This window comes from Dermacentor variabilis, chromosome 7 (assembly GCF_050947875.1).
Source record: "Dermacentor variabilis isolate Ectoservices chromosome 7, ASM5094787v1, whole genome shotgun sequence".
Lineage (NCBI taxonomy): Eukaryota > Metazoa > Arthropoda > Arachnida > Ixodida > Ixodidae > Dermacentor > Dermacentor variabilis.
In genome coordinates this window covers 22,316,665-22,335,252 of record NC_134574.1, presented here as the reverse complement: position 1 = coordinate 22,335,252, position 18,588 = coordinate 22,316,665, and the positions used below count along the sequence as shown (strand labels likewise).

The following is an 18,588-nucleotide window of genomic DNA, read 5'->3' as shown; positions in this document are numbered from 1 at the left end:
ATTGTTAAACTTTCAATCCAAGCATTCCAAATAGTAAAAAATGGAATTGCCATGTCGTGCCTTAAGTCTTCTCTCACCAGATCGTGCATGCATATAATGAGTTTTAATGAACAGGTCCGGCGCCTATTAGAAGAAGGTTATCCTAGCGTGGCAGTGGCCATTGTGACTGAACGCCTAAAGAAGTCTATTTCAAGGGGAACGGATGTGATTAAAAAAAGTAGTACCCAGATAGCCATAAACATCCAACAGATGTACCGGATTGCTCCAAACGTCCAGCAAAAAATGGGATGTCCTATGGACATCTTTTGCATGCACATACATCTAAGGGACGTACAATGGCATCAAAGTTTTGGATGTCCAATGAACATCCATTTAGTTCGTTCATCAGACGTACAGCAGACAAAATTTTGGATGTCCATGGAACATCCATAAAGCTTGTACTTTAGACGTGCATTGTAGGCTCCCCAAAGCTTTCGCATTGTCTACGCGCGCTTCTGTGATTTTGGCGTCGAAGATGCTGCACAGTTTGGAGCCTGTAGTTTGGTGCGACAATCGCCCAGTATCATCAGTGATCATGTAATGGATGTCCATAGATGTCTCATTTTTTTTTTTGCAATTAATAACTTCTTTATTTCCGACTTTGGAAAAGTAATTGAAAAATCAAGGTAGAGTATGTTTGGGAATGAACTGATATATATAGTAGAAAAAAACTGCATGAAAATTATATCGAAGCACTCCACTTTTGTTGAGCACCACCAAACTTTCTTAAACTGTGGCAAACTTCCTGTGTGGAAGTGATTGTGTGGCCTCCGACACTTGACACTGTATCTCGGAGGCCATGTGCGTCGAAAGCATGCTCGAAAGCAAGGAGCCGGAAACACACACAAATTTTGAACTAAATTAAAAATGGTGTTTAAGGACGTCAGAAAAGTCAAATGATTTAAAGAGATTTTCGCAGCATTATTGTCCAATTATCAATTATTCTCACAGTCGCGTGCCTGTCACACCTCCCCATAAGTGCAGCCATTGCAATGGCGCAGCAAGCAAGGATATGCGGGCATGTGTGAGCTTGTGTTCTAGTGCTGGCCATGTGCTGGCGCTGAGCTTTCTCTATCGCTGAGCCGTGTTGCTCTCTGCTGTGCTCCCTGAAGGGATGCAGAAGATAACAAGATAGCGCCAAAGTCCTTCCATTTTTTTTCTGGTCACGAAACTGCTGCCTCAGTTTCATATAGAGCCAGCGCCCACCGCTAGAGGCGCAACCATGCATGAGAGGGCATGCGAACGCCGCTACCGCTGTGGTTGTGTATGCAGCAGCCTCGGTATTCTAGCTTCCTCAACTTCCACAACCGTCGCTTTGCTTTCGCGTAACTATTTGTAACATTCAACATGCATAAATAACTGCCTGAGCGTGTCTTCTGCCATGATACGAGCGCCCAGGACGAAAAAAAGAAAGCCGCTCATAACATGGAGCTTTCGGTGGTCTCAGTCCAAAAAAAAAAAAAATTCTGGGATTTTAAGAGCCAAAACCGCAATACGATTATGAGGCACGCCTTAGTGGGGGACTCAGGATTAATTCTGCCCACCTGGAAGCCTTTAGAATGCACCTAAATTTAAATAGACGAGTGTTTTGCATTCGGCCCCCATCGAAATGCGTCCGCTGTACACGACCGGGCGGTCTCGGTCCAGATTTTTTCATCATCGCCGCTCGCCTCAACTCTTCGGTGGGCTCCGCTTTTTAATATTTGCCTGAAATTAAACACCGCGCATTCGCAACAAAGCACCAGTGGTCCCACTTATCACCAGATGCAAACATATGAGCTATGGCACCCCTGCTTACCCGTAAGAAGGACTCTGTTGTAATTAAGTGCCAACTCTCCGTTGCGCATAGTGCCAAATTGCTCGCCCAGCACAGCTGTTCACTTTCTGCTAAACTGCGGGCAGTATCTTATCAGGAAATCAAAAGAATGAAATTTTTATTGCAAAGGGCTGCTACCGTAGAATACTTAATGACAAAGAAAAGGAAATTGAGCTGCTCCGTGCGCTTAAGATTTCTCTGCAAAGTGATGCCATTTCTGAATGAGATTTAGGTAGGATTAATGCAAGACAAACTTCGCAACTAAGTGTCTTCGATGCGGATTTTAGCAACGGATTAAGGCGAACGTGAAGTGTTAGGACCTGCACAGTTGTAACTAGCTGTATTGTAATTAGGCAATTGCCTTAGCAAGCAGCCGTTTAGAAGCATCAGTAAGCCAAGCACTTATTCACGCTGCTCGTGGTTTCGACGCAGAAACGACGAGTCTAGGTATTTTGGTTCTTACTGCGCAACTACTTATAAGATGTTAAAATGTTGTAATCACCGGTCCTGATATTCTTATCATGGTAGAAAAATGAAAAAAAAAAAAACTTTATACCTCGATTAAGAAATAAAACGTGTTGGTGCAAAAACAACATACAAGCACGATCATTTATTTATCATGTAAAATAAGCGCAGCGAAATACACACAGCACAAAGAGGCGTCCAGTCACGAATGGTCCACCATTCACAATGCAAGAAGTTTGTTAAAAGCATGACACTGATATAACAAGCATAAAGAAAGAATATCAAACGAGACATATGCATCGGGGGGGGGGGGGGGGGGGGGCAGGAAACAAACACCAGCAAACAAATGGCAATAAATACAGAATGCACACACTGTCAGAGTTGGCGGTCGTAGCTGTAGGGAGCATCTTGACTCTTCGTCGGGACTTAGGCGGACAGGATTTACTTACATTATTTACATCTTAGACAAGACATATAACGACAATCTAGCGTGACTCCCATATGGAGCCCGCAAGACTAACATACAGCAAACAGCTTACGAGCACACAGCTCACGAGTACATTTTGAGCCTGACAACGAGCACTCAGCTCCCGACGACGAGCATGACATCGAGCACGCAACGAGCACGCAACACACTAGCACGCAACACACTAGCAGCCGACAAACGCTGCTTATAAGCTCTCTGCTCGACGTCAATAGTTCGACGTCATTCAAGATGACCCGCCCTTTTGGAGGATGAGGGCTGTCACACACGTGCCACATGCACACACAGGTGTAAAGGTCCAGAGCCGATGTCAGAGGGGCTTCGTAGAACTCCTTCATTCGCAATGGCGACGAGGCTAGAGGTTGGCGGTTTCAGCACAAAGCCCGCTTCGTCGAACTCCTTCACTCGCAACGGCGACGAGGCTAGAGGTTGGCGGCGGCATTCCAAGATGAGGTTACCACCGCTGGCGTAACTGGCTGGCAAACTTGCACTGCAGCTGGCCGTTCTTAACAGCGCCTCCATGGCCCGGAAAATCTGGACTGTCCAGTGCTGGCAACCGCTGGGCAGGAAGAGAATGGCTGGCGAGCAAGACGTTGGCTTTGCTCTCTGCAACCCCTGCGTACTTGGAATGCCTTCAACCATCTCACAACAACTGGCACAGAAGAGTCGACCTGGCAACACAATACCGCTCAGCGTTCAAACGCCCGGAATTAGCTGTCAACCTGCCAGGCTTCCTATCAAAATTTCAATGCAAGTCACTCAACTGGGAACCCCAAATTTTGCCCCAAAATTTTGTGCCGCCAAAGCGAGCATTGACGTTCCCCCCAAGTTTAACCAGATCTGACTGTCGTGCTGCACAAGAGTAAAGGTTTACGCAGAATCAAACTGAAGGCTCTTAACCACCAATACCCGAACATAACGTAAGCAGCCTAACTTCACGAACAGCCTGTTCTTACCCTATCACAGTGGCGTACTTATCTCATGTACTGTTGCCACCGAACCGTCTGGCCAACTCCACAGGTATGTCATCACAAACGCGCTAACTTTGTGGTCCCTATTCCGAATGCGTACTTGCGTCTTACACAAACGTTTCATTATGCTTACTCACATTTGTTCCTTTAGTCCACACAGGACACGTTCCTTAAGCGAACAACTACCTTGCGTAACTCACGCACACCACAGAACCCTTAAAAAATGCGTCTGCCAATAACTCGTTCTACGCACGCTTACTAAAGTAGTCAGAATATGGCTGCCCTTAACACATACGAGCAACCCAGTCATCAATCTGCTTCCTTCCGTCCACACAGGACTCACGCGAATGGAACTACAAACTCTTCTCATTGCAAATGATGCACTAACTGAAGATCTACGCGCTTAACCTTAGAAAATAAAAAAAAACATAAAAATATAAGGTTAACTAAAACACATGCGCGCTACAATAGGCCTCTCACCGATAACCTTGACATTCAGGTTACTCACACACACACACAAAAAAAGCCTGCCTACTTATTAATGAACACCTCGTGATACTACATGTTTACATAAAACTCATCTTTCCAATCTCGGAGCTTCTCAAACGAAAAGGCAAAGCTCATACCTTACATATTGAAAGAAATTCTTAGTCTCAAATCGCGAAAATTATCCAATGCTCAAAAAATAAAGACACCTTTCACTTCTACGGAAGCTCCCTTGGCCTCCCGTTTCAAGCATTTGAAACGGGAAGCCATTTGACTCATACTTTTGAGCCGTACTCGAGGTGGTCGCAGTTTGAAAGCTATTTGGCTACCGAGGAACAACAAAAGGGCTGACTCACTATCAGCTCCCCCAAGACGTTACAGTCCCCTGCCAATTTCCGTCCTGGCGCCCCGTTTTCATCACGACCTCGATTGACCGCGTCGCTACTCCCCACCTGGTCTCGTCTTGCCGCCTTGCGCTTCTTTGTACTACACGCTGAGCTTCGAAAAGAACGACGGAACGACGAGGAATTTAACTGCCCCGTGCCCTTTTTCCACGTCCGTGCAGAACATGCTTCTCGGTCTCCTTTTGACCGGTGGCTCGAACGTGCTTGATGCGCACACGTCGTCAGTGACGACCGCACCTTTCTTTTCTCCGCACCCTGCCTTTTCGCGCCTGTCGCCGTCTTTGGCTTCGCTACATTAGCCACCGCATTCTGATCTTTTCGGCGCTTCTTTCTGCGGCGCTTTCTCCTCGAACTCTCTTTTATGCCGTCATCTCGCGCCTCGTGCTGGCCGTTACACATCTCACCGGCCCGGATCGGTCTCTTACCCGCACAGTCTGAGTGATTAACTAGATCACCCCTCTCTTGGCTAACTAGACTGGCGGAGAGCCGCACCGATCCCTGAACAATGCAGTTGTCTTCCCTTGAGCTACGGAGCTCGCAATCCTGAGAATAAGCCTCAACTGCATCGTCCAGCTCGCATTTCACTTCGGCACGCAGATCTGACTCGACATGGGTGCTCGCGTCTGTCAAGTCCGCAGCATTCTGTACCTCGCTAATGACCTCGCTACCATGAGATGCGACGCACACGCGCGGCAACTGTGCCAATTTGTTCGCAGCTGGCCTAGCTGTCTCTACAGTCCTCTGTTGGCACAGCACCTCGTCGCTCTCACTCTGGCCTTTAACGGCCTCTGCTGCCACTAAGGCACTGTTATAGCTGCTAGCATTTCGAGTTCACATATGAACGTGCTGCTAATCTCGCAGGTGCTGCTACTTCTCTCGGCTTTTGAGCAAAATCTGCTATCTACTTCCTCCCACTTTAGCTGCATCCAGCCTACAGATTTCTCACGCCGCTGTTGACTTTGCTCGATTAACTGCTCAAAACCTTGAATCTCATTGTTCAATGCAGCAACGTACTGCCTCGTTACTTCTGTTAGGCCTTCTTCCTGCGAAACCCCTTTCAGTTTCTGCCTAGCTTTTTCCTGTTTTTGCCTAAGTACATCCTGTTCTTGCCTAATTGTTTCCTGTTCCCGTTTTTTGTTTAGAATTCGTTTACTCATTTGTTCTATGAATTTCGGATCATTGTTACTTTCTAGAATTGTCTTACGAATTTCTGATTCCGTCAAGTCCTCCTCTACGTTTACCTCTATCTCCTCACACAACCACAACAGGTCAGCTCTCGTCAAACACATTAGGACCATGGTCGCTACTTTAAGCTTTGGCTCTGCTGTCACACAATACTTGTTGGGATACCTACGCAAATCAAAATACAAGTAAGAGATCCCAGCGAATCAAATCAAAAACACAAAGAAATTGAAGCCTGGTAAATCTTACAGCCAAAACCAAACGCTCACCCACTGAAGCAGCACCATACCACCAGTCCTTCTCCGCCGTACCCAGTCAGTTGCAAGAGGTGGTCAATCTCACGTCGCCTCCAACTTGATCAGGATACCGGTCGGTCACCATGTGCCAACATCCGTCAGCTGCCGTTGCTGTCTCCGAGTCGTAGGCCGATCTAGGAGCCGTAGGTTGATGTAGGAGCCGTAGGCCGATCTCACCGCTACCATTCAGTTGTAAGATTTGGCAGTAGTAGCTGTAGGGAGGACCTTGGCAGGAGCTAGGTGAACAGGATTTATTTACATTATTTACATTTTAGACAAGACATATAACGACAGTCTAGCGTGACTCCCATATGGAGCCCGCAAGACTAAGATACAGCAAACAGCTTACGAGCACAGCTCACGAGTACATTTGGAGCCTGACAACGAGCACACACTAGCAGCCGACAAACATCATCATCATCATCATTTATTATACCCTTAAGGGTCCCTTCGGGGTCATTACATAAGGGGGGGGGGGGGGAAACAGCGATGTGAAAGTGCCATACATCAGCTCAAAAGAAAAAAACACAAAGGCAACAGAAAAATAAATAATAAACTGTAGAAAACATCAGGTATAAACAGAACAATGAAAATATCTCAAATTGAGTAGCAATAAATGAAAAGAAAAGTGTACACGTAAATGTGAAACATGCTAAACATAAGTGGCAAAAAAGAAGGAAAGGAAAAATAGGCGACGACACAAGCAAGACGGATTGCTGGGAGAGGAAACGTGAGGAAAAGTGGCTATTTTGGGTTGAAATGGTCTGATAGTAACTGTCTAAATTTGGGGGGATTTGACTCTAAAACCACGGCTTCGGGAAGATTGTTCTATTCTTTTATGGCAATGGGGAGGAAGGATTTGTTGAAGGCGTTGGAAGAACCATGCAAACGCTGTATACTAAGGGAGTTAAACAAACGGTGAGATGAGCGTATCGGAACATGTAATAAGTTCTCGCGCAGTGCAGGAAAGTTAAAGTATAATTTATGAAAAAGATAGAGTATTGCCAGTTTCCGGCAGAGTGCTAGGGGTTCGAGTCCGAGAGTCAATTTCATGTCAGTAACGCTGTGCCAAGGTGAGTACTGGGAAGTTATGAAGCGGGCTGCCCGGTTCTGAATGGCTTCGAGCGACTGAATCAAGTAAACCTGGTGAGGGTTCCATATGGCTGAGGCATACTCCATTTTAGAGCGGACATATGTTTCGTATGCTAGTTGCCTGATGGATGGAGGGGACATAGCCAGAGATCTTCGGATGAAACCAAGTGTTCTGGAAGTGTTAGCACAGAGTTTCGTGATATGGTCCACCCAAGTTAGCTTGTTAGTTATTTCGACTCCTAGGTACCTGTATGAGTTTGTTACTGATAGCGCCGTGGAGTTCAGCGAGTACGAGAAAAGGGTAGTGGAAAGTTTACGTGAAATGTGCATGCATTTACGTTTTGAAATATTAAGCTGCATAAGCCAGTCAGAACACCATTTCTAGATTTTGTTTAGGTCGTCTTGTAATGATTCCTGATCGGTATTATTGGAGATGCGGCGATAAATGACGCAATCGTCCGCAAAAAGAGGGACGGATGATGAAATCCCAGATGGCAGGTCGTTGATGAAAATTAGGAAGAGAAGCGGAGCAAGGACGGAACCCTGGGGAACTCCAGAGATAACGTCAGTAGTTTTAGACGCATGGCTGGCGATGACTGTGAACTGTGAGCGGTTAAAAAGCAGCGAATCCAGGATAAGATAAGAGGGTCGAGTGATAAGCATGCAAGTTTACACAATAGACGTTGGTGAGGAATGCGGTCAAATGCTTTTGAAAAATCGAAGTAGATGACGTCTGTTTGAAATGAAGAATCTAAATTGAGGTGAAGATCGGTTGTAAATTCGAAAAGTTGGGTTTCGCACGAGAAGCCTGCCCTGAAACCATGCTGCTTGGGAAAGAAGAAAGAATTGTGATCGAGGTGATTAGCAATATGGGAGTAGAGTATATGTTCGAAGAGCTTACACGAGATGCATGTTAGTGAAATGGGACGATAATTAGAGGGGTCAGCAAGGTCGCCGCTCTTAAAAATTGGCACAACCTTGCTTGATTTCCAGTCATCCAGAATTTGATTGGTATTGAGGGACTGGGTGAAGATAAGTTGCAGGATTTGGCTTGTGAGATGTTTCGTGCCTATAAGTATTTTAGCAGGAATGTTATCAGGTCCAGGTGAAGTGGACGGCTTGAGGTAATCAATGAGCTTTGAAATTCCCTCAGATGTGATGGTTACGGGTGGCATTGGAATAAAATTTAGGCTCGGTAAAATAATGCTCTTATCCGCTGGCTCGTGGGTGAAAACTGAGGTGAAGTAGGAATTCATCGCGTCTGATCGCTCGCAAAGCGGAACGTCTGTGCCGTCTTGTCTTTTTAAAGATATGTTATAGGAGCTGTTTTTGTTGGGCTGTAGCAAATTCCAAAATTTCTTGGGGTTAACACACAATATTTCTAGAAGATTGTGACTGTAGAATTTTCTTTTGGATGACCGCAATAGTCTAGTGTATTCGCGAAGGATGCCGAAGTATTTTACCCATTTTACAGGTGATCCGGAGTTATTGGCATTACGGAAGAGGCGCTTCTTTTTTCGTGATAGCTTACGCAGCGAGTTAGAATACCATGGCTTTGTGGAATCCCCGCCAATGCAGATGAGTGGGACGTAGGCGTCTATGAGCGATAAGATTTTGTGCTTAAAAAGACACCAATTTTCGTTCACGGATCTGGTAGCCACGGACGCTTGAAAGGTGGTGAAAAAGTGTTCGAGGTCGGAGTTTATGCTCACGAAGTCAGCCTTACAGTAATCACGAATGTATTTGATGGACCGTTGACGGGGGGAGACTTCAATCATCAGGTTAAAGAACAAGAGATTGCGGTCACTCAGCCCACTGCAACATGAAAAGGATTGGATTAGCTCAGGACTGGAAACAAGAATGAAGTCGAGAATATTTCAGCCTCATGTTGGCTTGTTTACTGCTTGGGAAAGGTTTGAAGTGAGGACCATTTCAAGGAAATCTTTAGATTGGCAAGATGACGCAATAAGAGCCTCCCAGTCGATGTCCGGGTAGTTAAAATCACCACAAAGTATTAGATTGGCGTGAGGAAATCGGGATTGCAAGTCGTGAACTACAGAGTGAAGGTCCGTAATAAAAGAATGATCCGTGTCAGGTGCTCGATAACATACAATTAGTATATTGGTACAAGAGGGAAGGCAAATTTTCAGACACATTATTTCGCTATGGCTGCTTATCTCGAGTAATGTGGATGAATAAGTTGAATTCACAAGAGCAAGAATGCCGCCTCCCTGGCGATCTACTCGATCTCGCCTGTAGATATGAAAGGACCGGTTGCTGTGGAGCAATTCTGAATAGTTAATATCAGGTGTTAGCCAAGATTCAGTAAATAAAGCGATGTCAGTTCTATGGTCTTCGAGGACGGCCTCAACTGTTTCTTTTTTCGGCAGGTAGCTTCTTATATTTGTCAGTAGGACAGAAATTTTGTTAGCTTTAGCTGTGCGCAGGCATTCTGACAGCAGGACCTGCGGCAGGGAAGTGTCGCATGGCACCCGCGTTAATCACTATGATTGAAGTTCTACAACAGCATCTGTTTCGGCGTTGTAAGTGAAAAGTTTTCTGCCAATAACCAACTTATCAAAGCGGATCTTAAATGAAGCGTTAGTTTGTTGGCCATAAGAAAAAAGCTTTTTCCGGGCTAGCCGAACTTTAGCCGAGTAATCCTCACGAACTGAGAATGGGGTTTCTCTAAGTTTCTGTCCTGCAACAAGAATTCTTGATTTATCTTTGAAGTGTGCAAGCTTAACTATTATTGGGCGGTTTTTACCTAATTGGAAACGACCTAGGCGGTGTGCACGTTCAATATCTTGGCTACCAATTGAAATACCTAGGTGTTCGGAACAGAAGGAAGTAATATAGGCCTCAGACTGGTCCCAGCTTTCGCCGAGCTCGTCCTGAAGTCCGAGGAACAATATGTTTGTGCGTCGCAAGCGGTTTTCAGCGTCGTCGCACTTGTTTGTCAGTGCTTTAACGTCTGAAGCAAGCTGGGCCAAGTCGGTGTTTGTTACGAACACAGCTGCTTTTTCTGGGTATGTTTCGATAGTTTTTTCGAGTATTTCGACGCGCGCTGAAAGACGATGCACCGAGTCTTCAATGTTCGTTTGTGCAGACCGGATCAAGGCAAGCTCGGCAAGTACGGTGCTCTGAGCGGATTCAATACGAGATATGGCTTGGTAAATTGTTTCCAAAGAGGGCGGAGCATCGTTTCCGTTCGGGCCTGGGTTTAGTTCAACATCACCAGATAAAACAAGGAGAAGAGAAATAAGGTGGGCGTTGAGCCAGTAGAAGCAAGCGATACACAGCATCCTTTGGCAACACTCGATGGCGTCTTCGGGGCACGACACCGCTAGCAAAAATGGGTTGCTAGAGCGACAGTACGTGGCATAGGGAAGATAACTAACCTGCAGCAGATGAAAAAAGGGCGTCTGCATGACGAGTTGCGATGCGGTGGCGTGCCCCAAATGACTCCAGTGGTACAGCAACTTATGTAGGTGCCGGATTCCCGCGCTTGTGCCAGGTTGCCAGATGACAGACTGGTCCACCGCTGGAAGCAGCGGATGCAGGTCGATGTGGTCGTTGTCGATGTAGTCGTCGCCAGCTGGCAGCCAAGCGATTTCGTTGACATCGTGCGGCCCAAAAAGGCCCGAGTTTTCGGCGTTGGAGCGTGAAGTGGTGGGGCCCCATATCAAAATTGCCTGCAGCAGATGAACAAAGGGTGTCTGCATGACGAGTTGCGATGCGGTGGCGTGCCCGCTAAACGCTGCTTATAAGCTCTCTGCTTTATGTCATAGTTCGACGTCATTCAAGATGACCCGCCCTTTTGGAGGATGAGGGCTGTCATACACGTGCCGCACAGACACACAGGTGTAAAGGTCCGGAGCCGACGTCAGAGGGGCTTCGTAGAACTCCTTCATTCGCAACGGCTATGAGGCTAGAGGTTGGCGGTTTCAGCACAAAGCCTGCTTCGTCGAACTCCTTCACTCGCAACGGCGACGAGGCTAGAGGTTGGCAGCGGCATTCCAAGATGAGGTTACCACCGCTGGCGTAACTGGCTGGCAAACTTGCACTGCAGCTGGCCGTTCTTAACAATGTGCGTACACATCGATTCGAAGTTAAAACCGCAACTTTCCTGCCGCGGTATGGTCCGCTTCCATTTCTCGCACTGCTCCTTGTCAATAGGTAAACAGAACAACGACAATTTTTCAGTCGTGCCCTTGTAGCCGGAACGGCACCCCGGCACGCAACACGTGTTCGGCATCGTTGTCCCGCCCCGCCACTTCAACTAAACAGCCCAGCACTCGAAAAATAGCGCAGCACATGCACAGAACGCACCCAATCACTCAACTCGCCTCGCACTGCGCAAGCATTTCGGTACGCAAACGACACCCTCTGTGGTACAGTGGCGCTGCGTCGCGGCAGCTTTGGGCAGCATATGAATTTCTCCCATGGCATGACAGCGGAGTTTTGTGACCAGAAAAACATGGAAGGACTCTGATAGCGCCAACCTTTCTGTTCTCACAACGAACCACTTTTAGGTTGCGGTGCAGATGCTGTGACACTTCATTTCTTATTCCCAGCCATGTCTGCAGTGGTGTACGGTCGCAGCAGGTTTTCAAGGTATGTCGGTTTGTTTTGCACTTTTTTCCCTTTTATGCTGGTAATGATTGCTTAGCATGGGCCGGAAGAGCTGATGCACAACGCAAACGCCCAACGGTTTTGGCAGTACCCTTCAAGGCATGTCGGTGGTGTTTCTTCTCAGAATAGTTTTAAACAGCCAATTGGTACATAGCTAAGACTCGTTTGAACAGCTGAACTGCAACCGGAAAGAAATGGCAATAGAGAAGTGATGTTCTTGTTTGTCTCCCTTTGTCCCATGTTTCAGTTCATCTTCTCATAATCGTCCTGGTGTTTCTTATACTGTACGTGCTTCCCATGGTCCACAGGTTTTGTGCACAACGGCACAATGGTTTCAGTGGTTCTGGCACACATTTTCGATAGTGGTGCTCGATGTTGTGAGGTAGTCACCGTTCATGCATTTCTTTTGTTCTGTCTGCCGATGGAGGTCTTTTGTAAGGGCTGTCTGTAGAGCTACGTGATATTTTGCATGCTTTGTTGCTCCTCTGTCCTCTGTATGTTTACATAGCTCCTGTGTACAGCGTGCAGTATTACGTGTTTGTACCATTTGTAGGCACAAGCCATGTACTTTCACATGTTCTTGAACAGTCGATCTTTTTGCATATTATATAAAGCTTTGCTGTGCTCTACTGCTTGCAAAGACAAATCTTACTGTCAGTGGCACTACCTAAGCAGATGCCTTAGATCTGCCCCTATGATATAGATGCTATAGGTGTGGATTTATACTCTGGGATTTTAACCAAATCACTGTATTTAGAGAAGCTGAAAACCGGTTACTTTCGGCGTCTTAAGCGACCTTGTACATCTTACCCACGCATTCAGAAACGTGCCTTAACTTGAAGCCCATGCTTGATTTGGTCGAGATAAAGCTCGGTGCGAACGCGCCCAAGGAGAGACAGTGAGCGTCTTGGGCACGTTCGCACCTCTTGTTATAGTGACAGTCAAGCATGGGCTTCAAGCAAGGGTGAACATCTGAATGCGGAAGTAAGTAATAAGTGATGTGTTTGCTTAGTTGTAAAGATTCTTTCCTCTTTTTCAGGTTTAGGATGCTCAAGCCAGCCAGCAAGAGAGTGATCTTCCAAGCATGGTTCGCACTCCAGCCCCACATGGCATTGTACTATGTGCCTTTAGGAGTGCTGACAAATTTTCTTCCTCTTTTGAAACTGGTAGTGGTCTAACTTGTAGTCACGGTAATGACTACAAGGCTAAACCTCACTATCTTCAGAACCCAAAAATAATGTTCCCTTTGAAGTGGCAACCTTAAGATGAGCACTCACTGCAACATGTTTCCTTGGTAGTACTGCTGTGGGGGGCCAATGCAATTAACCACTGGTGCTCTGTTGAGCCCACTGTATGAACACCAACCAGATAACGCTACAAAGATGTAGATGTAGCAGCTAGTCTCCAGCATCAGCTGAATCAATGGTTTGGCCTGTTGTGGCACCTGATTGCATTTTTAGTACTGCTGCATGTTTTCAAAAATGTGACAAATATAGAATCCTGTTACGTGATGTCAGGCCGAGTGTACGGAAAGCAGTGAGACAGTTTAAAAGGCAAGGGCTGATTTGATACTGCTACAAGTGGCTCAGCACTCTCAGCAGCATGGTGTGGCCTGGTACCACTGCATTTGGTTGACTAGTGCATGCCAACTGTGCTGTGGTACTAGGTAACCACTAACTGCAACTACATTGACGTTCCTTATGATCCATGAATATACATACGAATTGGCTGTCGTCTCACTCACATGGAAATATGGTATAGTTATTCTACTCGAATTATTTATAGAGCATACCATTTTTGTACTTATACTGCATGTTTACTTATTCGAAGAAAATGACTTCCTCTTCGAGTGAGAACAATATGTTAAAACAATTTTTTTATGCAGCCGCTGTGTTCCGAATTTTCCTCCTTGATGGAGAAGCTAATTTGGCACCCTTTTGCTACAGGGCGTTGCCTGCTTCTCTTACAAAATTTATCATTGCGCTAGCGTTTTGGTGGTTTTAAGAGTGTTTTTTTTTTTTTTTTCGGCTAAGTTGTTTCTCAGCGTTTACAGGAGGTATTCAGAGACCTGGACTGGAAAGAATTAGTAACTTGCGATTCGCTGATGGTATTGCCTTGCTTAGTAACTCAGGGGAACAATTGCAATGCATGCTCAATGACCTGAAGAGGCAAAGCAGAAGAGTGGGTCTAAAAATTAATCTGCAGGAAACTAAAGTAATGTTTAACAGTCTCGGATGAGAACAGCAATTTACAATAGGCAGCGGGGCACTGGAAGTGGTAAGGGGCAGGTAGTGACGGCGGATCCGGATCTACTTAGGGCAGGTAGTGACGGCGGATCCGGATAATGAGACGAAAATAGTCAGAAGAATAAGAATGGGCTGGGGTGCGTTTGGCAGGCATTCTCAGATCCTGAACAGCAGGTTGCCATTATCCCTGAAGAGAAAAGTGTATAATAGCTGTGTCTTACCAGTACTCACCTACGGGGAAGAAACCTGGAAGCTTACGAAAAGGGTTCTACCTAAATTGAGGATGACGCAACGAGCTATGGAAAGAAGAATGGTGTGTAACGTTAAGGGATAACAAAAGAGCAGATTGGGTGAGGGAACAAACGCAAGTTAATGACGTTAAGTTGAAATCAAGAAAAAGAAATGGGCCTGGGCAGGACATGTAATGAGGAGGGAAGATAACCGATGGTCATTAAGGGTTATGGACTGGATTCCAAGGGAAGGGAACCGTAGCAGGGGGCGGCAGAAAGTTAGGCGGGCGGATGAGATTAAGAAGTTTGCAGGGAAAACATGGCCACAATTAGTACATGACCGGGGTTGTTGAAGTATGGGAGAGGCCTTTGCCCTGCAGTGGGCGTAACCAGGCTGATGATGATGATGATGAAGTTGTTTATATTTTTCTTTTGCTGAATACAAGGCTAGTCAAATAGTGCTCAGATGTTTCCATATGTGAATTTTGTTTTTGTTAATGAGAATCAAGTCTGATAATGTGCCATTTGTGTTTTATTTTACTGGAGAGAATGCAACTAACACTGCACTGTGAGAAGTGTTCCTTTGCAAGCGTTGCTTTTAATGTCTCATTTTATTTATCTTTTAGTATGTTTATGCTTAGCTGTTACGCATATGTGGTATTTTTGTATTGGTTCGTGCGTTAAGTGCTCATTGTGCCTTTCAGAAACCAAAAGATGGCATTATGTTGTATTTTTACTGTTCACTTTATTTTCATGAGACAGCTGCAGTCTGCCATTGTATTTCACTGCAAATATTGTGTACATCATTACGTACTTGTCAAACGGTTGACACCCACCCACTCATCCATCTACCCATCCGTCCGTCTGTCCGTCCGTCCATACATCCAATGGCTCATTTTATTCCTACGATTGCTAGAGTGCCAAACATGAGTGCAGCCAGAAAAAACATGTGCAGCACTTTAGCTCATCTTTCTCCACGAGCAACGTCATCATATCCAGCCTTATAGCTACACATCAGCAAATCTTGTTCTGTGTCACAATTTAGTGATAATGTCAATGACTCCAGGTTCGGCATTTCGAGACAAGCTTTAGTACTATCAAATTAAAATATTCATAAATGCTTTCCAACCTTACTTGCTAAATGTGACACTTTTATGTAGAAGCATGTAGTAGAGTTCTTACGACTATGAAAATATGTGTCAGAACACGAAGAGCTATGTTTCCCTTTCTTTAACACCCAAACGGCAACCCTAGAGCATTGATATGACATCACCGATTTGAAAGTATTTTGACATGTTCGAGCTGTCTTTTTGTGTGAAAAAAGTTTTCCAAGCTCACTTGGTTGAGCCTTTGTTTCTTTAAGAATGCAGTGTTGCTCTAGTATATTGGCAGCTTTTTAACAAGTACTACTGAGCAGGTGCTGCCCTAATCTTGCAACATCATGAGAAGCCAGAGTAGAAACTTCAGACCCATCTTTCCTTTGTGTCTTTTCTTCAGCTTACCAAGAGTCTGCTCGCAGTAAAATTGACTGATTTTGACATGTCATCAATGCTGCCAAGTGAGAGTTCAGCATGAACGAAATCTCCTTTCTGAGATATTATAACACTAAATAATTAGCTCAGTATGGTAAAGCCTTTCTTATTTCTTAGTCACTTTTCAGGGCCAAATTTGCAATTATTTTCTGCATCTAGATAAAAAAAAAGTTGCCCAATAGATTTGAATTCCTTCAGTAGTGACCTTAACATGATGTTTGAAGACTTACAAGTATTTTGCGAATGCAGCAACATCGATCAAATGCTCTGGACAGCTCTCCAACACTCTCGAACTTAATGAGCTAATACTTGCCGATGAGCGACTAATGCACATCTTTGAGCTTGCCATTCTTTCCAGTGTATAAGCTGGAATGCAAACACAACAGCAAAGTTAGTGCAAAAGAACTAGGCACTACATAGGAACTCTTGTTGGAAAATGTTTATGCTTAGTCACCTTCCCATTATTCAATGCAACATTTTTTACAGACTACATATACATATGGTTAAAGGGAGACTGCTGCAAGTGCTTTGTAGTAACAGATATCTCAAGTACTACGACAATCTAGCAGCAAAGCATGGACAGATGATAGAATGCTCTAAGTGAAGATGCCTTTACACCTGCCCTCAAAGATGCGCTAAGTTTACATATCCTACCCATTATGGCAGCACAATTTCTAGCGTTTTAAGTTCTTGGCTACACACTTCCATGAAGCCAATATGCCATAACAACAATTATACAATGGAAATTTTATCACCTGATAGAGATTCCTGGGCCACAACTCAGTTCACTGCATTATGCCACCTCAAATTTGCTAAATAATAAGAGTCCATAAAAAAAGGGGAAGGGGTTAATACCCCAAAACTCAATTATGACCGCTTGGAGTTTTTTTTAATGTGCCCGCAAAGAACGGCACACAAACATTTTTGCATTCCTCCCTCATTGGACGGTCGGGAATCGAACCCATGACCTTGTGCTCGCCAGAACGACATAGCAACTAGCCCATTGTGGCAGGTCCCAGCCAAAGTGTACTGCTATGTATGCAATGGTATCTGTAGTGCATCCACGATACTGACAGCAGCTGCTTGGGATATTTATACAGGTGTGAGTGCAATCTGACAGTCTGGGCTTTGCACATGTGCAGATGACAGTAGATGTAAGTAAAATCTCTGGATGGAGTGTTATTTTTGGCAAATGAAGAAACTATCCAGTGCAGCAGCTGCACACATGTGAAATTTGAAGCCGGGCTATGGCAGAGCCAGTTATCTCGTCAATTTGACAGAGACAGCTGTGTGCATCCCACAGCAACGTGGCTAGCGTAGCTTGCTTTCAAAGAATATTGCTTTACCCTAGACTAAATGTAGTGCAGTGTGGCAAAAACTTAAAGGTCACATTAAACCTAGAAATCACAATTACCAGAAAGAACCAAAAGTCAAGCAGCCATTCAGCGCTTTAGTCCATTGCAAACTGTAATTGCCTAAAGCTTCTAGTTATTCAGATTTTGCCTGTGGGTGCAGCCTTTTCCTTTCACTGCCCTTTGCTGCATTATTACTTTCCTGTCAACCTTTCACTGAAAAAAAAAATGCAATCACAATGAAGATGCTCAGCCGAAAATGCTCAGCTTCCTTCTTTTGTCTACACATACTACCACAGGTTTTCTTTTCGACATTTTGTTTGTAATTAAGGATTTCAGATAAAAGTAACTGGGTCTAAAAGGCACTAATAGTAAGGCATGAAAGAGATGATGAACGCTTTCCTTCAAAGTACAGCCAAATGCTGCTTAAGGTTGGTGACTAAGCTGTAGACAGTTTGGCACAGATTTTGGAGTAAAAGAGAGTAGAGAACAGGGGATGATAGTGTGGAGGAGTTTAGCTGCAGGTAGTGTGGTGGAAGTGAAACTACAGGAACTGGCAAAGCTTTTGCATAGCATCACACGGTTAGAAAGTGAGGAGTAGACAAGATGAGTAAAAACTACCCAAGGAAAGGCTATGACACCACCGAAAGATGCCGAGAGCGAGTGGGGCTATACTAATCAAGGTACAACCAAATTAGGAAGGCCCACTAAGCTTGAACAAAGACACTCCTTCACCAGAACAGGAATTGGCCTCCCTGGTGCAGCATTTGGCCACAACCTACCCAATGATATCTACAATTAACTCACGGCCCTCAGTCCCCAGCGGCTGCGGAGCACCTGTCCAAGGCGGCGGTCAGACCTGTAACGCAGCAGAAGGTGCTAGAATCTCTGGGTCCGGACAGGCCGCCATTGGAAACTGACCCTGTCAACCTTGACTTGCCGAACTCTGTTGAGTGAGGCTAGCTTAGCAGTACTGTTCGTGGAACTATCAGACATTGTTTGGGATATCATCGGCCTTAGTGAGGTTAGAATAACTGGTGAGGCTTATACGCTGCTGAATAACAGCCATGTCCTCTGCTATAGAGGTCTGCCAGATAAGAAGCAATGCGGAGTAGGATTTTTAATCCATAAGGACATGGCGGGCAACATTGACGAATTCTACAGCATTAATGAGACAGTAGCCATCGTCGTAATCAAACTTAATAAGAAGTTTAGATTAAAGGTAGCACAAGCCTATGCTCCAACATCCAGCTACGATGATGAGGAAGTAGAGCAGTTTTATGAAGATGTTGAATTAGCAATGAGAAAAGTGCAAACTCGATATACAGTAGTAATGGGTGACTTCAATGCATAAGTGG

At 45.1% G+C, this 18,588-nt stretch overlaps 1 protein-coding gene across 1 annotated transcript in view; it reads right to left on the bottom strand.

Moving 5' to 3' along the window:
* LOC142588567 (1-phosphatidylinositol 4,5-bisphosphate phosphodiesterase beta-4-like) overlaps nucleotides 1-18,588 on the bottom strand; it is a 208,676-nt gene that overhangs the window by 165,670 nt on the left and 24,418 nt on the right. The window lies entirely within an intron of this gene.